This window comes from Ovis aries, chromosome 9 (genome assembly GCF_016772045.2).
Source record: "Ovis aries strain OAR_USU_Benz2616 breed Rambouillet chromosome 9, ARS-UI_Ramb_v3.0, whole genome shotgun sequence".
NCBI lineage: Eukaryota > Metazoa > Chordata > Mammalia > Artiodactyla > Bovidae > Ovis > Ovis aries.
The window spans coordinates 82,122,350-82,144,963 of record NC_056062.1 but is presented as its reverse complement, the minus strand read 5'-3'; the positions used below and the strand labels follow the sequence as shown (position 1 = coordinate 82,144,963).

At 42.1% G+C, this 22,614-nt stretch overlaps 1 long non-coding RNA gene across 1 annotated transcript; it reads left to right on the top strand.

Moving 5' to 3' along the window:
- Positions 1 to 419: 419 nt before the first annotated feature.
- Positions 420 to 9,991, top strand: LOC121820364 (uncharacterized). Its single transcript, XR_006060880.1, has 2 exons — positions 420 to 534; positions 9,723 to 9,991. It is a non-coding gene; the product is annotated as an uncharacterized LOC121820364 (long non-coding RNA).
- Positions 9,992 to 22,614: the final 12,623 nt, after the last annotated feature.

Below are 22,614 nucleotides of genomic sequence, written 5' to 3'. Positions count from 1 at the left end.
TGTTTCTGATTTTTTTTGGTATGTTTTAGTTTCACTTTCTTTCTTTCTTTTTTTAGGTATATGTTAAACCAACTTGTCCTACACGCTAGAACTGGCTAGTTTTGATTGAGATAACTTTAGAAGTTATATTAATTCAGAAGGTGTTGGGAAATATTGGCTGAATAATGCAGCTTTCAGTGTAATTTATTCCCAGAAACCTCTGCATTGAAAGATTCTGACTCAAAATATCTATTATGTTCATAGACAAACACATTGTTTTCTATTTTTGCAGGCATTTCCTGTTTAACTTTCACACACTCTGTGATGTAGGTGTGACTACTGTTTTGTTGATTCTTGTACTTGGACAAGCCAAACCTCAGCAAAATCAAGTTCTTTTTCTTATTTCTCTTCCCCTCCCTCTTGCCCCAAGGTCACTATAAAAAGCAGGAATAGAGTCAATGTTGGCTGCCTCCCAGCTTAATGTTCCATACCTTGGGTGAAGCCGGATCTTGGAGTGCTTTTCATTTACCTTCTTGTTCAAGCAATCTGAATCAGGTAAATATGCTCAAACCAAATTAAAACCAAGGTTTTAATATGTTTATTTTTAGAATGATTTTATTTACAGTAATTGCTTTCCTGTTTTTCATGCAATACATTGTGTTCTGAGCAGGGCAAAGAAATCTATTTAAACACCCCTATCTGGTGACTTAGTCCATTTTCTTTGCATCTTATGATAACATCTGGCAGTACCCGAAGTTCCAATCCCAAGTGGTTCACATAATGCACAATGTTGCCCTTGTCTGGTTTTTCTCTTAACTGGGACTGACTAATGGCATTTGGGCTAAGGAATTTCCACAATCTAATAGTAGAATCTTAGACTTGGGAGAAGGAAATGGCAACCCACTCCAGTGTTCTTGCCTGGAGAATCCCAGGGACGGGGGAGCCTGGTGGGCTGGCGTCTCTGGGGTCTCACAGAGTCGGACACGACTGAAGTGACTTAGCAGCAGCAGCAGCAGACTTGGGAAAGACTTTACAGGTCGTTTAGTTGCATATTTTACCCAAAGCAAGCATCCCTTCCATAGCGTACCTGACAGTGACTCACCCACCTCTTGTACCCCAACCCTTCCGGGGACAGAGCGCCCCCAAAGGACGAGGTAGTTCATTCCATGTGAATCCTGAATTGCTGAAAAGTTTCCCTTACGCAGTCATGTGAATTGAGATTTTGTCTCTCTGTAACTTCTACCCATTGGTTCTAATTTGGTCATCAGATGACAAATTAATGTTAGTGTGAGTCGCTCAGTCGTGTGGTCATCAGGTGACAAATTATACTATGGTCATATAATTCAAACTGATCATAATATGCAAATTGTTTCACACAATGGAAATGTAAATTGTTCTCATACTGCCTGCTAGGAAGGTGACTTTTTTCCTAGATAAACATTTCTTGTTCCTTTAATTGTTCCTTCTTTTGTGGCTTATGTAATTGAGATTCTTTAATTTGCTAGAGGCAGAAAACCCAGTTCAACATGGATCCATTAAGGAAAAAAAAGCATTGGCCTACATAACTGAAAAGTCCAGAGGAAGAACAAGCCTTCTAGCCCAGCCAGTGTCATCAGGGCCTGATCCCTGCCCCGCCCCCCTACCCCCTAAACTGTGTCATTCAGGTTCCATCAGGAGAGAGAAGTCACAAGATCATTTGAACAGGTTAAAGTTCAGTCTACAGAATTATTCACTTTGCTGTTATCTGAAATTGACACAGCATTGTAAACCAACTGCATCTCAATAAGAATTATAAAAAAAGTGAAAAAAAGAATTATTAACCATAGCCGGATATGTTAAACATTAGATTGGCTAGGGAAAAGTAGAGTCCCAAAGAATGCAGGGAGAGTGGGTATATGGAGCAGTCCTGCCCCAGGGCTGACAGAGCATCTGAGAAAGATCAAAGCATTTCCATCTCCCCACCTACAGCTGGATCCAGACCTTGTTGGAAAGGGCACAGTTGTGTCTCTCTGATGGAAGAACAAGCCACTGTCGTGCTATTTCAATGGAACTTGCTGGAAATCTTGCCCTGCAACTTACTGGAAATTTATTCCCATGGTGCTGGGGAAAGCTGTTCACGAGGAAGTGTACCTGATTGATGCCTGCCCTGTCATTCCAGGTAGCCTGGTTCAACCAGGTGGACACCTATCTGTACTCTTTTAGGTGGAGCTGGTAAATGCTTACCAAGTACAGCCTAGAAAGGCCCAGGCAAAGACTGGTCAATTTCTAAAACTCTCAAAAGAATAAAATGACAATAGGTGTCTTACCTTTGCATTTAAGCATTGCTGCAGTGGTCTATTATAATCACCACGCAGAAAAGATTTTAGAATGTCCACTTTTACATTTATGAACATCAGATCATAGCACACACAATAAAGCCCTATGGTCTTCATAGTTTAGTTCAGTCACTCAGACGTGTCCGACTCTTTGCGACCCCATGGACTGTAGCACACCAGGCTTCCCTGTCCATCACCAATTCCTGGACCTTACTCAAACTCATGTCCATTGAGTCGGTGATGCCATCCAACCATCTCATCCTCTGTCGTCCCCTTCTCCTCCCGCCTTCAATCTTTCCCGGCATCAGGGTATTTATACAAAAAGGTTAGGAAGTGGAATTTGCTAGTAAGAACCGTGTGTGTGCTCATTCACTCAGTCGTGTCTGACTTTTTGTGACTCCATAGCCTGCCAAGCTCCTCTGTCTATGGAGTTTTCAAGGCAAGAATATTGGAGTGTATCGCCATTTCCTACTCCAGGAGATCTTTCTGATTCAGGGATGGAACCTGTGTCTCCTGCATTGGCAGGCGGATTCTTTACCACTGAGCCCCCACTGGGCAGGCTAAGTGGCTTCAGTTGTGTCGAACTCTTTACAACCCTGTGGGCTATAGCCTCCACTGTGAAAGTGAAATCGCTCAGTCGTGTCCGACTCTTTGTGACCCCAGGGACCCCTATCAGGCTCCTCCGTCCATGGGATTTTCCAGGCAAGAGTGCTGGAGTGGATTGCCATTTCCTTCTCCAGGGGATCTTCCCAACCCAGTAATGGGAGATAATTCTCCACATATCTTTCTTGTTTCTGCATGGCTCGCAAGCAGAGATACTGACTTCCTTTTATTCTGGATTATCTTTCTTAGCTTCATCTAGGGAAGTTTATGTAGTGAAAAGCCTTGGAAGATACAGATAGTGTCTCCCCGTAAAGCAAAGAGCAGTTATGCTTACAGTCCAGTATTAAAAAGGTAATGTCTCATCTGAAACAAAAGGCATTGCGTATATACCCATTATAAAGGATTCACATTTCTTGTCCTTAGTCTTCCCCCTCCTGTAAGTTACCCTATTGTGTGTTCAGTTGCTATCAGATCCTCTTCATATCACCCTGACAGCTGTATTTCTTTCTTTTTTAAAAAACTGAAGTATAATGGACTTGTAATACTGCATTATTTCAGATGTACAACATAATGATTCATATTCCTATACATTCCTAAACGATCACCACAAGAAGTCAGTTCCCATCTGTCAGCAATTTACGCTCCCACCAGCAGTGCACAGGGGCTTCCTTTTCTCCACATCCTTGCCGACACTTGTTATTTCTTGTCTCTTTGATGATAGCCATTGTGACAGGTGTGAGGTGTTGCGTCACTATGGTTTTGAGTTGCTTTATGGCTGGATCATGGAAAAAGCAAGAGAGTTCCAGAAAAATATCTATTTCTGCTTTATTGACTATGCCAAAGCCTTTGACTGTGTGGATCACAAGAAACTGTGGAAAATTCTGAAAGAGATGGGAATACCAGACCACCTAACTTGCCTCTTGAGAAATCTATATGCAGGTCAGGAAGCAACAGTTAGAACTGGACATGGAACAACAAACAGACTGGTTCCAAATAGGAAAAGGAGTACGTCAAGGCTGTATATTGTCACCCTGCTCATTTAACTTCTATGCAGAGTACATCATGAGAAACGCTGGGCTGGAAGAAACACAAGCTGGAATCAAGATTGCCGGGAGAAATATCAGTAACCTCAGATATGCAGATGACACCACCTTTACAGCAGAAAGTGAAGAAGAACTAAAAAGTCTCTTGATGAAAGTGAAAGAGGAGAGTGAAAAAGTTGGCCTAAAGCTCAGCATTCAGAAAACGAAGATCATGGCATCTGGTCCCATCGCTTCATGGGAAATAGATGGGGAAACAGTGGAAACAGTGTCAGACTTTATTCTTGGGGGCTCCAAAATCACTGCAGATGGTGATTGCAGTCATGAAATTAAAAGACACTTACTCCTTGGAAGAAAAGTTATGACCGACCTAGATAGCATATTCAAAAGCAGAGACATTACTTTGCTGACTAAGGTCTGTCTAGTCAAGGCTATGGTTTTTCCAGTACCCACGTATGGATGTGAGAGTTGGACTGTGAAGAAGACTGAGCACCGAAGAACTGATGCTTTTGAACTGTGGTGTTGGAGAAGACTCTTGAGAGTCCCTTGGACTGCAGAGATCCAACCAATCCATTCTGAAGCAGATCAGCCCTGGGATTTCTTTGGAAGGAATGATGCTAAAGCTGAAACTCCAGTACTTTCGCCACCTCATGTGAAGAGTTGACTCATTGGAAAAGACTCTGATGCTGGAGGGATTAGGCGCACGAGGAGAAGGGGACGACAGAGGATGAGATGGCTGGATGGCATGACGGACTCGATGGACGTGAGTCTGAGTGAACTCCAGGAGATGGTGATGGACAGGGAGGCCTGGCGTGCTGCGATTCATGGGGTTGCAAAGAGCTGGACATGACTGAGCGACTGAACTGAACTGAATGGGTTGGCCATCTGTATGTCTTCTTTGGACAAGTGTTTATTCAGGTCCTCTGTCTATTTTTTAATCATGTTGATTTTTTTTTTAATGTTGGGTTGTATGAGTTCTTTATATATTTTGGGTATTAACTTCTTATCAGATATATTGTTTGCAACTATCTTTTCTCAATCAGTAGGTGGACTTTTTCATTTTGTTGATGTTTTCCTTTGCTGTACAAAAGCTCTTTAGTTTGATACAGTCTCATTTGTTTATCTTTGGTTTTGTTTCACTAGCCTAAGGAGACCAGAGCTGAAAAATAATTACTAAGATTGATGTCAGATGGTGTACTGCCAATGTTTTCTTCTAGGAGTTTTGTGGTTTCAGATTTTACTGTTAAGTCTTTAATTCATTTTATTTTTGTATATGGTGTAAGAAGGTAGTTCATTTAGATTCTTTTGCATGTAGCCGTCCAGTTTCCTAATACCCTTTACTGAAGACACTGTCCTTTCCCCAGTGTATATTTTTGCCACCTTTGTCATGGATTAATTGACCATATATGCTTGGGTTTGTTTCTGGGCCATTCTGTTACCTTCATCTGTGTGCCTGTTTTTGTGCCTGTACTATCCTGTTTTGATTACGGTAATATTGTGGTATAGTCTGAAATCAGGCAACATGATACTTCTAACTTTGTTCCTCTTTCTCAAAATAGTTTTGGCTATTCAGGGACTTTTGCATTTCCATATAAATTTTAGAATTACTTTTTTCTAGTTCTGTGAAAAATGCCATTGGTATTTTAATAGGGACTGCATTGAATTTGTGGATTGCTTTGAGTTGTGTGGACATTTTTAACAATGTTAACTCTTCCAATCCAAAAACACAGGCTATCTTTTCATTTCTTTGTATCATCTTCAATTTCCTTCATCAGTGTTTTGCAGTTTTCGGAGTTTAGGTCTTTCACCTCCTTGATTAAGTTTATTTCTGGGTATGTTATATGTTATTCTTTTTAATACAATTATAAATTGAATTGTTTTCTTGCTTTCTCTTTTTTTCTCTTTCTTCTTTTTAAATTATGAAAACATTTTGATATTATGATAAACTATAAAAGCATTTATGATAACATTTTTATAGGAGACTTGGAAAATACAGAACAAAGTTGCATATAGTTCCACTATATACTACAATTATTTTTAAGTAGGTAAATTAAGATTTTTGTTGAAGTTCCAGTATCAAACTCTCAAAAATTAGTAGAATGAATATACGAAAAGTATAAGTATTTGGCAGACCTGAAAACACCATGAACCAATTCAACATTATTAAGATTTATACAATTTTCACACAACAGTAGGATACAAATTCTATTCAAGTTCTCTTAGACTATAAACTAGGAGATACTGGGACATATCCAGGGACATAAAAAAATGGTACAAAAATTTCATGGTCTAAAGGCATTGAAATCGTACAGAGTCTGTTCTCTTATCACTCCGGAATTATGTTAGAAATCATTATCAAAAGATATTTGAAAATAACCCACATATTTTCAAATGCAATGTGTCATTTACCAAGAGAGATCTTTGACTTAGCCATTGAAAGCCTCAATAAAGCTAAAAGACTGAAAAAACACAGAGGGTGATTGCAGAGAAGAAAGCATTTAAATGAGAAGTTAATATCAAAGCTACTTAAAAAACCCCACGTATTTGGAAGTTAAATGTCCACTTTTACATAATGGTTATATCTAAGAAGCCATAATAAGTAAAACCAGAAAATATTTGTAACAATAAAAATGAAAAGAAAATTACAGAATTTGTTGCATGTAGCTGAAGCTGCTCAATGCAGCTAAATACAATGTGGAATTTTGAATAAAGGATAATGGACACTAGCAAAAAATTTTGTGAAATTTGAACAATATCTGTACTTTAGTTAATAATACTATATCACATGTTAATTTCTTATGTTTTTTTTTCTCTACAGCATAGTATTTCTTTATATTCTCAGAATTGGATTAGAAGTTTCAGGGGGCAGAGTAAATGGGATACTTCTTATAATAGATCCTCTAAGATAGTCTTTCTAATAATGTGCTATGTGAGATTCTGGGTGTTTCACGTAAGAAATCATTTGGTCTTCCAGTAGGCTGATCTAGGTCACCATCTACACCTCCATCTGTTTGTTAGTAAGGAAACTGAGACTGGTAAAATGAAAAGTGACTTATCCAAGATTATGCATGTTTGTCTGTCTCTGGCTCCTTTTATGTGATATTTTGTCTTAGTTGCAAGCAATTCAAAGTTGTGTATCAACATGTTCTTATATGGATTCTTTTCCTATTTTCTTTGAATTATCCTTATCCAATCCCCTGGGTGGTGGTAAAATGCATTCTTATGTACTCAGAAATGGGATCCTAAAGACCTAACATATGTTGACTATGGCTGTGTAATTTCCCCAATAAGGAGGTCAATAGTCCAATAATACCCAGTAATGGTGACCAGATGTCCTTCGGGCCAGTGGCTTATGCTTGAGAGATGGTTGGAAACTTTGCTTTTCTGCTCTGTGATCTCATTAGCATCTTGCTGCACCAACAAAGCATGCACCAGACAGAACATGCTTCAGTCCAGCTACCATCAAGATGCCTTCGTGGAGCTTATATCAGTAGATAAAATTGCAATGCTCTGTGAGCTTTGGTTCATGGGCACCACTTATTTGAGAAGCCAGATAGGTTATCTAAGCAGTTTTCCATGTCAGTGATATAGTGTTGGATGTATTTCAGTAAAAATAATAATGGCTAACACACATTGAGTTCTTGCTACATTCCAGGTACTGTTCTGAGTGCTTTTATATATTTACTCATTTAATCTTCAAAACAACCCAATAAAGTAAGGTACTATTATTATCTAGATTGAGAAGGTATAGAAACTAAGACAAAGAGTGGTTAAATCACTTGTTCAAAAGCATCAGTGACAGAGCTGGAGCTTGAGCTCAGAAAATCTGAGTTCAGGATGTTTGCGTTTTTGAATCTTTATACTATTCTGCCCTGCTCCCCAGTGCCAGGCTATATGGTTTGATGCAATGGACAACTGTACATCACAACCATATTGTTGTCCTGTCTCCTGAAGGACATTTTTGGCTTCTTGATGTTTGTTTCATTTTCCTCATCAAGGTGTCATCGGATAATATCCTTTCTGGATCTCAATATTCAGTGTCAGCTCTAAGATTTGTGTTGCTATGAAAAATTTCTCACTGAGCACAATTTTTCTTATACTAGTTGGTAAATAACTTGTAACTTTTCCAGGCAATGTGTTTCTGGAAAGGAAGTATTATCTCATCTCTCTGATCCCTACTTGGAGCTGAAACCTGCTGGCTGGCCTGGCTGGTCTGACTTTGAGTGACACGGGCAGGGAGCCTGCTCACCTGTATCTGTGAAGGGCGAGCCAGGACTCCTGGACCAGCCAGTGGGCTCAGGAGCTTTATCCTAACAGGTCATCTAAACAAGGTAGAATGGAGGTTGTAAAGACAGTGGAAGCAGGGAGGAATGGGATCAGAAACCAGCGAAGAGAGGAGCAGGGAAAGCCAACTCTAAAGGAGCCTCTGGAAGGCATTCTGAACAATTCTGAGCAAGATCAGAGACAGGAAGCTGTTGCCAGAAGCCCAGATGTTTTGGAATGAACCTCCCAAACTTTAGAGAGAAGTTAAACCTTTATTAAAATTTTTAGTGATTTACATATTCCTTAAACACACATGTAATCCATATAAACAGTTCTGTGTACCCTTTGTACTTAGTGTTAATAAAGCATTTCTGGGAATCAACGTGATCCACATTTCTGGATTTCTGAAAGTTTCACAGCATTCCTTCTTATGGCTGTTTGACCATTTCCTTGTTCCTGAATTGGTTCCAGTATCTTTCTCTACGGGACAACACTTGGATAGGAACTCTTGTCTACTAAAACAGCATTACCCCAGGCACACATACACCTGGCCTACTCATCATGGGCATAGAATCTTGACCCAAATAGTCATCTGGTCCACCTTGTCCGGCTGTCCACCTATAATAATAACCAAAGGCATCCTGGGACTCGGGGCTTCACAAAAACTTCCAAAGATTGATTGACAAAGACCCAAACCAGTTTTCCTACACATGGCCAGCTAGCTTATAAGTTTAAATGTGTTGTATAAGTTGCTTCTAAACTTTAAAACCCTCTGGCCACGGCTAGTCTGTTTGTCTCTGCTGTTCAGTATGATTCTTCTGCTTGTATCACAGACTAGTTCTGCTGGTTTCAGTCCCTTCCTTGAAACCCACTGGGTCCTATTGCTCTTAGAATGACAGAACAATAACCCCCCAAAATGTTCACATTCTAATCCCTGGAACCCAACTGTACAGCAAAGAAGCTTTGCAGATAAGATTAAATGAAGACTTTTGTGATAGGGTGATTATCCTGGACTATCTGGGTGGACCCAATAAATCATGAGAATCCTTATCAAAGGGAAGCAGGAAGGTCAGAGTGAGAGAGAGAAGATGTGATGGTAAGTGGAGGAGGGAGTGATGTGAGGCCAGGATCCAAGGAATGTGGGTGGCTTCTAGAAGCTGGAAAAGATGAGGAGACAGATTCCCTGCTAGAGCAAAGCAGCATGCTTCTGGGGAGCATTTCTGGGTGGGCACCAAGGCTCCCACCTCACACTCTTCCATGTCATAGAATTACAGTCTTCTGAAAATTATCAACCACAATGAAGATATGTATCAGCTACAGTGTTTATTAAGTGCCATCTTTGTGCAAAGGCTTCTGCTTTTGTGTATAATTTCAGTGGGGTGATAGTAGAGAATATGGCCCCCCCCCAAAGATATGTTCAAGTTTTCACCCCCAGAACCTGTGAATTGAACTTATCTTGAGAAAAGGTCTTTGCAGATATAATTAAGGCTCTCAAAATGAGATCATCTTGGTTTAACTCCAGTGACAGATGTCCTTCCAAGAGAAAGGCCAAGGGAGATTTGAGACACAGAAAATCACCGAGCAAAGCCATGTGAAGAGGAAGGCAGAGATTGGTGTGATGCTACCACAAGCCAAGGAACACTTGTAGCCACCGGAGGTTGGAAGAGGCAAGAAAGGATGTGCTTCTAGAATCTTCAGAGGGAGCATGGCCCTGCCATGACTTGCAGAGGCAGTTTGGACTTCTGACTTCCCAAACTGTAAGAGAATAAATATCTTTTATTTTTAAGCCCAGTTCATGGTCATTCATTATGGTAGCCACAGAAGGTAATACAACAGTCTTCCGGAGCTTCTCTATCAGGCTGCAAGCCATTAAGATCCTGTTTGCCTCTCACGGTGCAGACAAAAGCCACCTTACCATCTGCTCCCTCCCCTCTCCTCCCATCCCTTCTGCTTGATATTCCTGTCTCGCCTTGCCCACACATTAAAGACCCATTAGCACATACTTCTCTAGGTGACTAAGCTTTCAGTACTCACAGTACAACCGGCATGAAGATTGAAAATGTTTGGCAACCGTGGATGGTTGCCAACTGGTGGATGGTTGCCAAGGTGCCAACTGGTCAGAACAGTCACCAGCTGCAGTAATGGAGCAAAATCCAGGAGGCCCCTGCCATGCCAGGCATTATTCCTTTACGTGTGGGAGTGTGGCTACCATATATTGGCAAGAGTTCTGGTGTTAATTCTTTTTGTTTTTATTTTTATTAAAGTATGGTTTCTTTACAATGTGTTAGTTTCTGCTGTGCAGCAAAGTGAATCAGTTGTTTGTATACATATATCCCCCGTCCCCCACCCCCTTAAAAGATGTCCTTCCCATTTCGGTCATCACAGAGCACTGAGTAGAGCTCCTTGCTGGTGTTAATTCTTCAGTTCAGTCACTCAGTCGTGTCTAACTCTTTGCAGTCCCATGAACCATAGCACGCAAGGCCTCCCTGTCCATCACCAACTCCCAGAGTCCACCCAAACTCATGTCCATCGAGTCCATGATGCCATCCAGCCATCTCATCCTCTGTCGTCCCCTTCTCCTCCTGCCCTCAATCTTTCCCAGCATCAGGGTCTTTTCAAATGAGTCAGCTCTTCACATCAGGTGGCCAGAGTATTGGAGTGTTAGCTTCAGCATCAGTCCTTCCAGTGAACACCCAGGACTGATCTTTAGGATGGACTGGTTGGATCTCCTTGCAGTCCAAGGGACTCTCAAGAGTCTTCTCCAACACCCCAGTTCAAAAGCATCAATTCTTCGGTGCTCAGCTTTCTTTATAATTGTGTTCCAAAATCAGTGCTATGTGGACTATCTCTTTGAGACCTTACCACAGTTCCATGGGCAAGGAAACTGAGGCTTAAAGGGGTTCCATGGTGTGCCCGAGACCATGCAGGGAGCAAACCAGTGACAGAGTAAGGTCCGAAGACAGACCGCCTGACTCTGTGTTCTACTGTGAGCTGTGTGAGCAAAGGCCTGCAGAGAGTTGTTTTTCTACGGAGTAGGGAGTACATAGGAAGATGTGTCCCTGGTCTGAGGGGACACCTCGGAAAAGTGAATTTTCAACTTCAGAAAATGATGTCAGAGGGGATACCAGTTGATTCCGTCATTCGGTCCTGACTGGAACTGCAGGCCCAGGAATGCATCAGCCCTGAGGGAGAGGGGGCAGGAATGTGGGGCTCTCACCCATCCCCTGCCCCACATCAGAGAGAGGTGAGCTCTGTCCTCCTGGCACTGGTCAGTGCCGAGGACTCAGGGTATGCAGAGGCCGAGGGATGTCTGGGGGAGCCAGGACTGCAGAGGTGAGGCCCTGGGAAATTTTCCTGAGCTGTGAGGCATCCCCACACTTGCTGTTCTTTCCCTGTCTGTTCCCTTGAACCAGTCCTCCGTGAAGCTTTGACTTGGGAAGGACATGTGTGCTTCTGTGAGCAAGGAGCAGAGACTGGGTGAGACAAGCAGATGTGGATCCTCCGCCTCGAAGGAGCCAAATGGAGCCAGAGATGAAACATGCGGGGCTGGCTAGAAAGAGGGAAGGGCCCGGCGTGCAGGAGAGACGGAAGGAGAGTCCAGGAGGCTGCCCTCAGCCTCAGCAGGGACCCTGGGGCTCCGCCTCTGAACGCCCCGTGCTCGCCAGATGGGTAGGTGGAAGGCAAAGTGAGGGGGACCTCATTAAAGCAAGGGCATCGACCAGTGGGTGACCTCCCTCCTGTGCTATCAGACTGATAGCCATTTTTGCTGAAAGTCAGCGGCAGGAACTACATATGTAGGTGCGCTTGATGGGAGCTGTTAAATAAATCTAGTCCCAAGTGATTCAGTATTCTGTTACATTAGTTAGTTGTCGGAGGACGTGTCATACCACATACAAAAGCTGAGCTATTTCAGTGCCTGTACTTATGAGTCATCTTGCCCACTTTCTGTGTGTATTTTCCTCCACTGTTCTAGAATCGCCTTCTTTCATTTCATGTTTACAGGTGAGGATTATGCTCTTACCTTCACCTACATTCTTTTCTTGCTGTGAGATCAAAATACCAGTGACAACAAAAGGGGCAGATATGGCTTTCTTTGATAGTTCATGGAGATTTATAAAACTAACCTTGACACTAGGACCTCAACTTAGATCTGAAATTACCCAAAAGTTAATATAAATGCCCTTCTGAGATTTGCAGTAAGCAAAAGCGTATATCAAGATAAGCTTGCATTTGAAGGACCTATCACGTCATGTGCCCATCTTGCAAACTGCTAAGTCTTTAAAAATTTTTTTTTACAGTGAATGGATCTGCTTTATCCATCATTACCACAGAAGCCTAGAAAGTTCTTCTTTTAATGTCTTAGTATTTGTCAACACCAAGAAGTAGAGAGGAAAAAAGAAAATATGGTGCCCCAAGAGAAGATAGGTTTGTATGACAAAGAAGACCACAAGCCATGTGTTTCATTCACTCTATAATCTCTGGAAGTTCTCCCTTGACAATTTTTATGTTGTTACATCATCCTATCTCGGAGGCTTCTCCAGTTGCTCAAATGTGGTAAGAGGACAGGAGAATTAGAAATATGAATGAAAGGGAGAACATGACTCCGTGGATTTAGAAACGTTTCTCCATTTCCCCTTTTTATGTTACCTTGAAGGCTCTAGGTTGATTTAGTCATACTGTTTGGAGCTGCATAGCACATACTCAGACTTCCCCATTCAAACCGCACGGCAAAAAGTTAGAAGCCTCGACTCCACAGGAGTTTTTCTATCTGCCTGCTCTGGTGGGCTGCCGTCTATGAGACTGCACAGAGTCGGACACGACTGAAGAGACGCAGCAGCAGCAGCAGCAGCTCTCCATTCAGGGACCTCGGATGAGGTTTTCACAAGATACCAAGGTTTCTTCTCAGTGGCGTCCAACCCGATTGAGAAAAGCTTGGAGTGCAGAGAGCTTCCCATGGTCATTTGTCCCGGCAGATGCCAACCAGTCAACACTTGAGGAATGATACTCCTCAGCAGCTGGAAATCTGGAGTGTTCTCAATTGTGAAAATGTTTTCTAGATGCTGTAGATGGTGATTTTGCTCAACTGCCAGCTGGGTTGTTCTTTTTATGGTGATTATGCTCTATGCATTTTGAGTTCAGTTTAACTATATTTTGAAGTAAAACATATGTGTATTTTTCACTCGAGGTGGCTGGGTCATTGTGTTGGTATTATTAATTAGGAGTCTTTTGGTTGAAAGCAACAGAAAACCCAGCTTCACTGACCTAAACAATGAAGGGAACTCATTAACTCACCTAAAGAGGCCAGAGGTGGTTCAGGCTGTAGATAAGGCTTGTCAGTATCAAGGTCTCATTTCTCTTCCTCTCTCTGTCTGGCTTCCACTCTGTGATCTGTGTCCTAGGGAGACTTCCTTCATGGTCCTACGATAGATACCAAATGTCCTGAGGTTATGGGATTCCTAGTTCACGTTCCCAGGAGAAAGTACATCCTTTCTTCAGTTATCAAATAAAATTCCTGGGCTTCATTCTTCTGTTGTTGTTCAGTCACTAAGTCTTGTCAGACTCTTGGCAACTCCATGGACTTTTTTCTTCTGAATGTTGAGTTTTAAGCCAACTTTTTCCACTCTCCTCTTTCACTTTCATCAAGAGGCTCTTTAGTTCTTCTTCACTTTCTGCCATAAGGGTAGTGTCATCTGTATATCTGAGGTTATTGATATTTCTCCTGGTGATCTTGATTCCAGCTTGTGTTTCACCCAGCCCAATGTTTCTCATAATATACTCTGCATATAAGTTAAATAAGCAAGGTGACAATATACAGCCTTGACGTGCTCCATTCCCAATTTGGAACCGGTCTGTTCTACTGTTGCTTCTTGACCTGCATACAGATTTCTCAAGAGGCAGGTCAGGTGGTCTGTTATTCCCATCTCTTTAAGAATTTTCCAGATTGTTGTGATCCACACAGTCAAAGGTTTTGGCATAGTCAATAAAGAAGAAATAGATGTTTTTCTGGAGAAAGCTAGTTTAAAACTCAACATTAAAAAAACCAAGATCATGGCACCCAGTTCCATTATTTCTGGCAAATAGATGGGAGAAAAATGGAAACTGGCAGATTTTCTTTTCCTGGGCTCCAAAATCACTGTGGATGTTGACTACAGCAATGAAATTAAAAGACACTTGCTCCTTAGAAGGAAAGCTATGACAAACCTAGACATTGTATTAAAAAGCAGAGATACTGGGACTTCCCTGGTGGTCCAGTGGGTAAGATGCCAAACTCCCAGGAAGGGGACTTGGGTTTGATCCCTGGTCAAGGAACTAGATCCCACATGCTGCAAAGAAAGCCCATTTAATAAATAAAAAGCAGCCAAATAAATAAATATAAAAAAAGAGAAAAGCAGAGACACCACTTTGCTGATAAAGGTACATATAGTCAAAGCTATGGTTTTTACAGTACATATGTGAGAGTTAGACCATAAAGAAGGCTGAACGCCGAACAATTGATGCTTTCAAACTGTGGTGCTGAAAAAAGACTCTTGAGACTCCCTTTGATAGCAAGAAGATCAAACCAGTTCAATCCTAAAGGAAATCAACCCTGAATATTCATTGGAAGGACTGGTGCTGTAAGCTGAAGTTCCAAAACTGTCCACTTGATATGAAGAGCCGACTCTTTGGAGAAGAGCCTGATGCTGGGAAAGATTGAGGGCAGGAGAAGAAGAGAATGGCAGAGAATGAGATGGTTGGATGGCATCACTGACTCAATGGACGTAAGTTAGAGCAAACTCTAGGACATAGTGAAGGACAGGGAAGCCTGGTGTGCTGCAATCCATGGGGTTGCAAAGAGTCGTACATGACTTAGTGACTAGACAACAGCAATAAAGCTGATTAAAAGAATAGGAATTGCAGGAAATATTAAAAAGATTAAAGTAGAACAACAATCTTTCATAAATTTCCTTATTGTCTTCTGTCCCTAATTTTATGTAGTTATCATGCCATATAAACAAATTTAGTGTCTTCCTCACATTGTAATATATAGCTACCGTCCATGGGGTACCAAACGAGTCAGACATGACTTAGCAACTAAGCAACAACAATATACTCTCCTGCTTATCACCCTTCAGTTCAAGCCCTTCTGGTTCAGGTAAGAACTCTTATGGCCTTTGTCTACCTCACTAAGCCGGATACATCTGCTTCTCCCTGAACTATACTGGGCTTCCCAGGTGGCGCTAGTTTTAAAGAACCTGTCTGCCAGTGCAGGAGACTCGGGAGACAGGTTCTATTCCTGGGTTGGGAAGATCCTCTGGAGGAGGAGATGGGAACCTGCTCAAGTATTCTTGCCTGGGAAATCCCATAGACAGAGGAGCCTGGCAGGCTACCGTCCTTGGGGTTGCAAAGAGTTGGACATTGACTGATCACACAGATGCATTTGCCACACTGATCTTTTTCCTAGCTCTTTCAAGAGCTACCTCTTTCTCATCCTTCAATGCAATTGTCATCTCCTTAGTGAGGCTGAATGAATCATCCTTTCTAAAATAGCCAATTATTTTCCATCAAAAACTCTGTGATGGTTCCAAAATTTTTATAGAAGATTAGTTTAGGGGCACTAATCTGGTTGAGAGTATGTGATGGTGGGAGGAGTTGGTGATGGCTTTCATCTAAGAAACTTGTCTTAAAGATGTATTTGTACAGTGACTTACGTAATATTAAGACGCTACCAATTTTCCTTTGCAAGGAAGAGTAATGGTGGTGGGGTTGATGAATATTATGAGGTTAAAGTATCCCCCACTGGGTTTCCCTGGTGGCTCAGTGGTAAAGAATCTGTCTGCCAATGGAGGAGACATGGGTTCAATCCCTGGGTTGGGAAGATCCCTTGGAGGAGGAAATGGTAACCCAATCCAGTATTCCTGGCTTAGAAATCCCATAGACAGAGGAACCTGGCGGGCTACAGTTCATGGTGTTGCAAAAGAGTCAGACACAACTTAGCGACTTAACAACAACAACAACAACACCGTAAATAGTCCTGGGTGATGTCATGGTACTTCCCATGTGTATTTCTTTTATTGCATTCTATCACTGTCTGCAGTTATCATGTTTATTACCTGTCTTTTCTCCCCTTGCTGGAATGTACATGGTCCTTGTTTATCTTCCCTATATACTCTATGCCATTTTCCACTCTAAGAACAATTCCTCGCTTATAGCAGTCCAGAGTAGTTTTTGAGTAAATGAGTGAATTGCCATTTAAATAAATAAGGCTAATTCACTTCCTACCTGGACCATTTCCTCAAGTGGAAGATGTCTGTGGGTTATTTTGGTCTTCAAATCCGTGATGATGTACATATTTGTATTTCTATACATAGACATGGCTTCCCACATAGCTCAGTTGGTAAAGCATCTAACTGCAATGTAGGAGACCTGGGTTCACTTCCTGGGTAGAGAAGTTCCCCTGGAGAAGGAAATGGCACCCATCCCAGTGTTGTTGCCTGGAGAATCGCATGGACAGAGGAGCCTGGAAGGCTACCGTTTATGGGATCGCAAGAGTCAGACACGACTTAGCACTATCTTATACATAGACACAGGTGGCGCTAGTGGTAAAGAACCTGCCTACCCAGGCAGGAGACTTAAGAGATGCGGGTTCTATCCCTAGGTTGGGAAGATCCCTTGGAGGAGGGCATGGCAACCCACTCCAGTATTCTTGCCTGGAGAATCCCATGGGCAGAGAAGCCTGGTGAGCTACAGTCCATGGGGTCACAAAGAGTTGGACATGACTATAGTAATTAAGCACGCATGTGTACATAGACAGTACTCCATTTCTGGGAAAGGAGACTGTATCAGGATCCTCCTACAGAAAAGTAGAGGCTGGGAGAAAAGAAAAAGGTATGCTAGAGATGCTATGGAAGAAAAGTAAGTGGAAAAAAGTTCAGCACTTGGAGGAAGTGAGAAGAAGGTACTGTGTGATAGGATGAGGCCATTCATAACTTTGCATTATCACCAAAAAGCTCTGCGGTATTTTCCAGATCAAAACATCCTTTCCAACCCTTAGGAGTTTTGACCTCGGCACCAAGTCCTGCTGTGAGCCTGTATCTCCTGCTCTGTTCCCTGCTTCTTGGCTGCCTTGGCACTCGGTTTTACTTCCTTATGCGTGAGTCATAACGAAATGGGCACTGATTGTATGTGCTGAGGCCCAGTTGCAGTGGAGCAAGGCAGCTGTGCTGCAAGGAGTTTGGACCTTTCCTCTTGGTTCAGCCACCTTGCCTCTCTTCCAGAACCTGTTCTGTCTGTCCTGCCTGTCCTGGTGCCTACCAGGCCTGGTGGCTGGACTTTAGCTAAGAAGCAAAGAAACCTGTGGGTGGCGTGGGCGGTAGAGGTTGCGGAAGAGTGTTGGGGGCGACTTCACAGAGTCAGAGGGAGACCAGGTGAGAAGCACAGTCTGGTGATTGCAGCTGAATGACCACTTGTCACATAAGATGTATGCTGCTTGTGAACTTTCCTTGTTTGTTCTCGCTTGTAAGTGTACAGAGAGGCACAAATATGGAGGAGGTCTCTTTGCATGTATTGGCCAGGGATCTGTGAATCAGACATATCAAGGTTTAATATACTACTTCCTGCCTTTTCATGTAAGTGGTAACATTTTGACTTTGTTAATAATTTCAATAACAACAACTTGGAAATTCCCTCATTGTCCTCAGTGCTCTCACTGCCAAGGGCCTGGGTTCCATCCCTGGTTGGGGCACTAAAATCCAACAAGCCACGTGGTAAGGTCAAAAAAAAAAAAAAAAGGGAAAACATTTACTACTACAACTATTAACACCACATTCACAGTGTACTGAGCACCTGTTATTTGCTAAGTGCTTTACTCACATTACCCCTAATCTTTATAGTTCTAGGGAGCAGGGATTATTGTTCACATTTTATAAATTTTGCTAATAAGAAAATTGAGGTGTAGAACAGTTAAGCCATTTACACAAGGTTCTTTAGTTAATGTGTCACAGTATCAGAATCTGAACCCAGGTCTATCTAGCTCCACGTTGTAAAAGTTTTAATTTTTATTTGAAAATGAATTTTTAATGAATCATGCTTAAATTTTTTCTCTTTATATAAACTTATTGTAAACTATGTTCATGTAAACTACGAACCACCTATTTATACAAGTATTCTAGAAAAAATACATTGCTCTTTAAAGTAGATTCCCTTGATAATATATGGATTTAAAGTTTCGGATGAATTTTTTGTTCCAACTTCGCACGTTCTATACTTATTTTGAGCTAGTTCTATCAATGGTAAGCTTACTCGATAACTGCGTGTTGAAGTTAATGTTTTATTTGCCATTTACGGATGTTAATGTTGAGAAATAAGGCATTCGTTATATAATTTGCCACCATGGGCCGAGAAGGTAATATGTAAATCATTTAGGAATTTTTCTATCAAAGAAAGCAGCCATTGTGTCTTTTTGTGTACGAGTTTTTGAATATGATTCATACTTCATTCAAATACTTCCCCATGACTATGCCTTGAGTGTTTTTTTACAAAAATAAAACAATATGTACTTATTATAGAAGATTGGTAGATTACAGAGAAGAAGAAAAGAATCATGTGTAATCCTACCTAAGATAGTTGAGTATTTTATCTGGGTTTTTAATTAAAAAGTTTAAGTGTTTTACTTTGTAAGTCACCTTGTGCATGACAGGTCATTTTCCCACAGCCAAGGAGCTATGTCTTCTTTCCTTGTCTTCTTCAAGGAAAGTAAATTTACTTTTTGTTCACTGGTGAATTACTAATAGAAAAAAAAGTATAAAATGCATCGTTTTTTTAATTGGAGCTGTCAGTCTAGGCCTATTTTGAGATTGGATATTTAAGACAATTATTCTAGTTTGGCTTGCATTAATCAGTTTTAGTTCAGTTCAGTTCAGTCGCTCAGTCGTGTCCGACTCTCTGAGACCCCATGAATTGCAGCACGCCAGGCCTCCCTGTCCATCACCAACTCCCGGAGTTCAATCAGACTCACGTCCATCGAGTCCGTGATGCCATCCAGCCATCTCATCCTCGGTCATCCCCTTCTCCTCCTGCCCCCAATCCCTCCCAGCATCAGAGTCTTTTCCAATGAGTCAACTCTTCGCATGAGGTGGCCAAAGTACTGGAGTTTCAGCTTTAGCATCATTCCTTCCAAAGAAATCCCAGGGCTGATCTCCTTCAGAATGCACTGGTTTAGTTTATTTAATACTTCATCATATAGATATTTTAACTATTGTTTTTTAGGGGAATAACTTCAAATTTACATTTTGCAAGAATAGAAATCATACCTATATATTCATATACTCTACACAAATTCACCTGCTAATATTTTACTCCATTTACTTTATCACTTACATAGGTGATTTCTCTCTTTTATATTTAACCTCTAAGTTATATATATTAATTTTTTTCTGAATTATTTGCAGATAAGTTATACATATCATAGTCCTTTACCCCTAAATATTTCAGTGTGTATATCCTAAAAGTAGGGATATTCTCTAGTTATTATTCTTAGCCCAGAACAATAAATTTAACTCTGATATAACACTTTTTACCTAGTTTTCTGTTCACATTCCAATTTTGTCCGTTGATCCAATGATATCCTCTGTAGCATTCTCCCCTTTCAGTATCAGTTCAGGACCCAGCACATGGTCAGATACAGTCATATCTCCTTATCCGCAGGGGGCATTGGTTCCAGGAAGCCCTCCCTCCCCCACCATTTCAGCACATACTGAAATCTGCAGGTGCTCAAGTCCCTTGTATAAAATGGCATAATAGTCAGACCCCTGTATGCTCAGATTTGGCATCTGCAGATCTAGAGGGCTGACTGTATTGCATTTAGTCGTTACATCTCTTTTGCCTCTTTTAATCTGGAACATTTCTACCGCCCTTTTTCAGAATTCGGCCCCTTCCCCCGACTTTAGAAAATAGAATGGCCATTTTTTTTTCAGGTTTGTCTCATATTTTCGCACGAGTCTAGGAAAACAGTCCCCTGTTATTTGAGCTGCCTGAAGCTATACTGGAGAGAAATGATTTCTCCTTTTCTTCTGCCTTTCAGATCTCACATATGTTTCTCCAATGGCGGATTTCAACCTGGAACCATTCAGGGAAAAGTCCTTGGGGAAAACAGAGTTCTAGGTTTTCTCCCCATCTGCACAGCAGAGTGTAGAAAGGGGTGGCAACGTTGCTAAAATGCACAACCACTGACCTCCTGTCCTGTTAGGACAGAAGGACAGCAAGACAGTGAGCGCCCTGCCTTTAGGAGCTTACAGTTCCCAGACAGACTCCTGGGTACTGAGAGGGAAGCACACAGGGCACTCTCTCAGGGCTCAGAGGCCTGACAGAAAACAGAGGCCGCAGCTGTGTAAGGGTTGGGTGGGACTGTCTAGGTAGAGAAATGTTCGCTGGAAGGACTGAGGCTGAAGCTGAAACTCCAATCCTTTGGCCACCTGATGCAAAGAGCTGACTCATTTGAAAAGGTCCTGATGCTGGGAAAGATTGAAGGCAGAAAGGGAAGGGGACGACAGAGGATGAGATGGCTGGATGGCATCACCGACTCAATGGACATGAGTTTGAGCAAACTCGGGGAGTTGGTGATGGACAGGGAGGCCTGGCGTGCTGCAGTCCATGGGGTTGCAAAGAGTCGGACATGATTGAGTGACTGAACTGAACTGAGACTGAACTGAGATGGAGAAATGGCTGAGGCAGTGGACCCCACAGAACAAGATCTATTTTCAAAACAACAGAAGGTCAACATCACTGGAATTTGGTGGAGTGGGGCATCGTTTTAAGACAGACAGACTAGTAGAGGCTGGGTTGTGCTAGGCCTTGTAGGACCTGGTGATGAGCTGGCATTTTGTCCTAAGGGAAAGAGAAATGTTATACCCCATGTGGCACCTTTGGGCAAATTAGAAGAGGTACCTACTTCTCAAGACATTTTCATCTTGTTGAAAAACTTCAGTAAAATACTTTTATTAGAAGAAGACACTTTACTGACAGCTGCCAGAGGATATAGATGATGAATAGAAAATTTACACTGCCTCAGAGGGAAAGGTGCTCTTCCATAAGGCTGTTCCACTACCGCAACTTGTACCCAGTATATGGCCACCTGGGTGGGGCTTGATACAGCCTGTACGCTCTCTGTGCAGAGGGGACACAAAGAGAGGGGAAGAGATCAGATAAAGTGTTTTGGAAGCAGATCCTACAATATTTTGGAGGCAAAAGGATTGGTTAGAGAAGATGGGAAAGGGGATGGTGTAGTGATGACTCATCAGGTTTGTGGGTGGCGGTGCCATTACTGATATGGGTACCACTGGGAAAAGACCAGCAAGAACAAAGAAATCCAGTAGCGGGCTTTCCGGGTGGCTCAGTGGTAAAGAACCCACCTGCCGACGCAGGGGACATGGGTTTAATCCCCGGTCTGGGAGGATCCCACATGCTGCGGAGAAACGAGTCCCCGCGTGCCACAACTACTGAGCCCACATGCTGCGACTACTGAAGCCCGTGCGCCTGGAGCCCGTGCTCCACAAGAGGAGACACCGCAGTGAGAAGCCCGGCACCGCAACGAAGAGTAGCCCCTGCTCGCCGCATCCAGAGAACAGCCCTCACAGCAGCGAAGACCCAGTGCAGCCAAAAAATTTTTAAAAAGTAAAAAAGAAAGAAGTGAAGGTGAAAGTCGCTCAGTCATGTCCGACTCTCTGCGACCCCATGAACTATACAGTCCATGGAATTCTCCAGGCCAGAATATGGGGTGGGTAGCCTTTCCCTTCTCCAGGGGATCTTCCCAACCAAGGGATCAAACCCAGGTCTCCCACATGGCAGGCAGATTCTTTACCAAGAAAAGAAAAAAGAAAAAAATCCAATAGTAATTAAAAGTCAGGTATTTGTCATCGTCCTCTGAATGTTCTGTTTTCAACTAAAAGTTAACCAAACACTTGTCTTTTCCAAAATACATATCCTTGAAAAACTTAGAGTCAAGGATAATATCTTTGCCTTTCAGGCTTGTAGAATTGGGTTAAACTCAAATTTTACTAGCATTTCCAAGTTCCTCTTAGGTACTCTGCCAAAGACTTTACACACTCTATCTCATTTTCTCTGGGTGGCAATCCATGAGGTAGTGCCTATTTTTATTTTCATTTTATAGAGATCTGAGGCTCAGAGAGAGATCTTATCACTCGATTTGAACAGGGTGCCCCAGTTACAAGTTCAAATCAAGAGTTGATCATACTGCCTGAGTTGCTTGCTTTTTTCAGCTTTGTCAGTGTTATCCAATAGGAGTCTCTGCAGTGATGGAAATATTTCTGCACTGTTCAGTAGTTATGTGACCTTTAAGCACTTGAAATGGGGCTGATATGACGGAGGAATTAACTTTTTAATGAAGTGATCTTATTTACTTATTTCTTTTTCGGCCACGT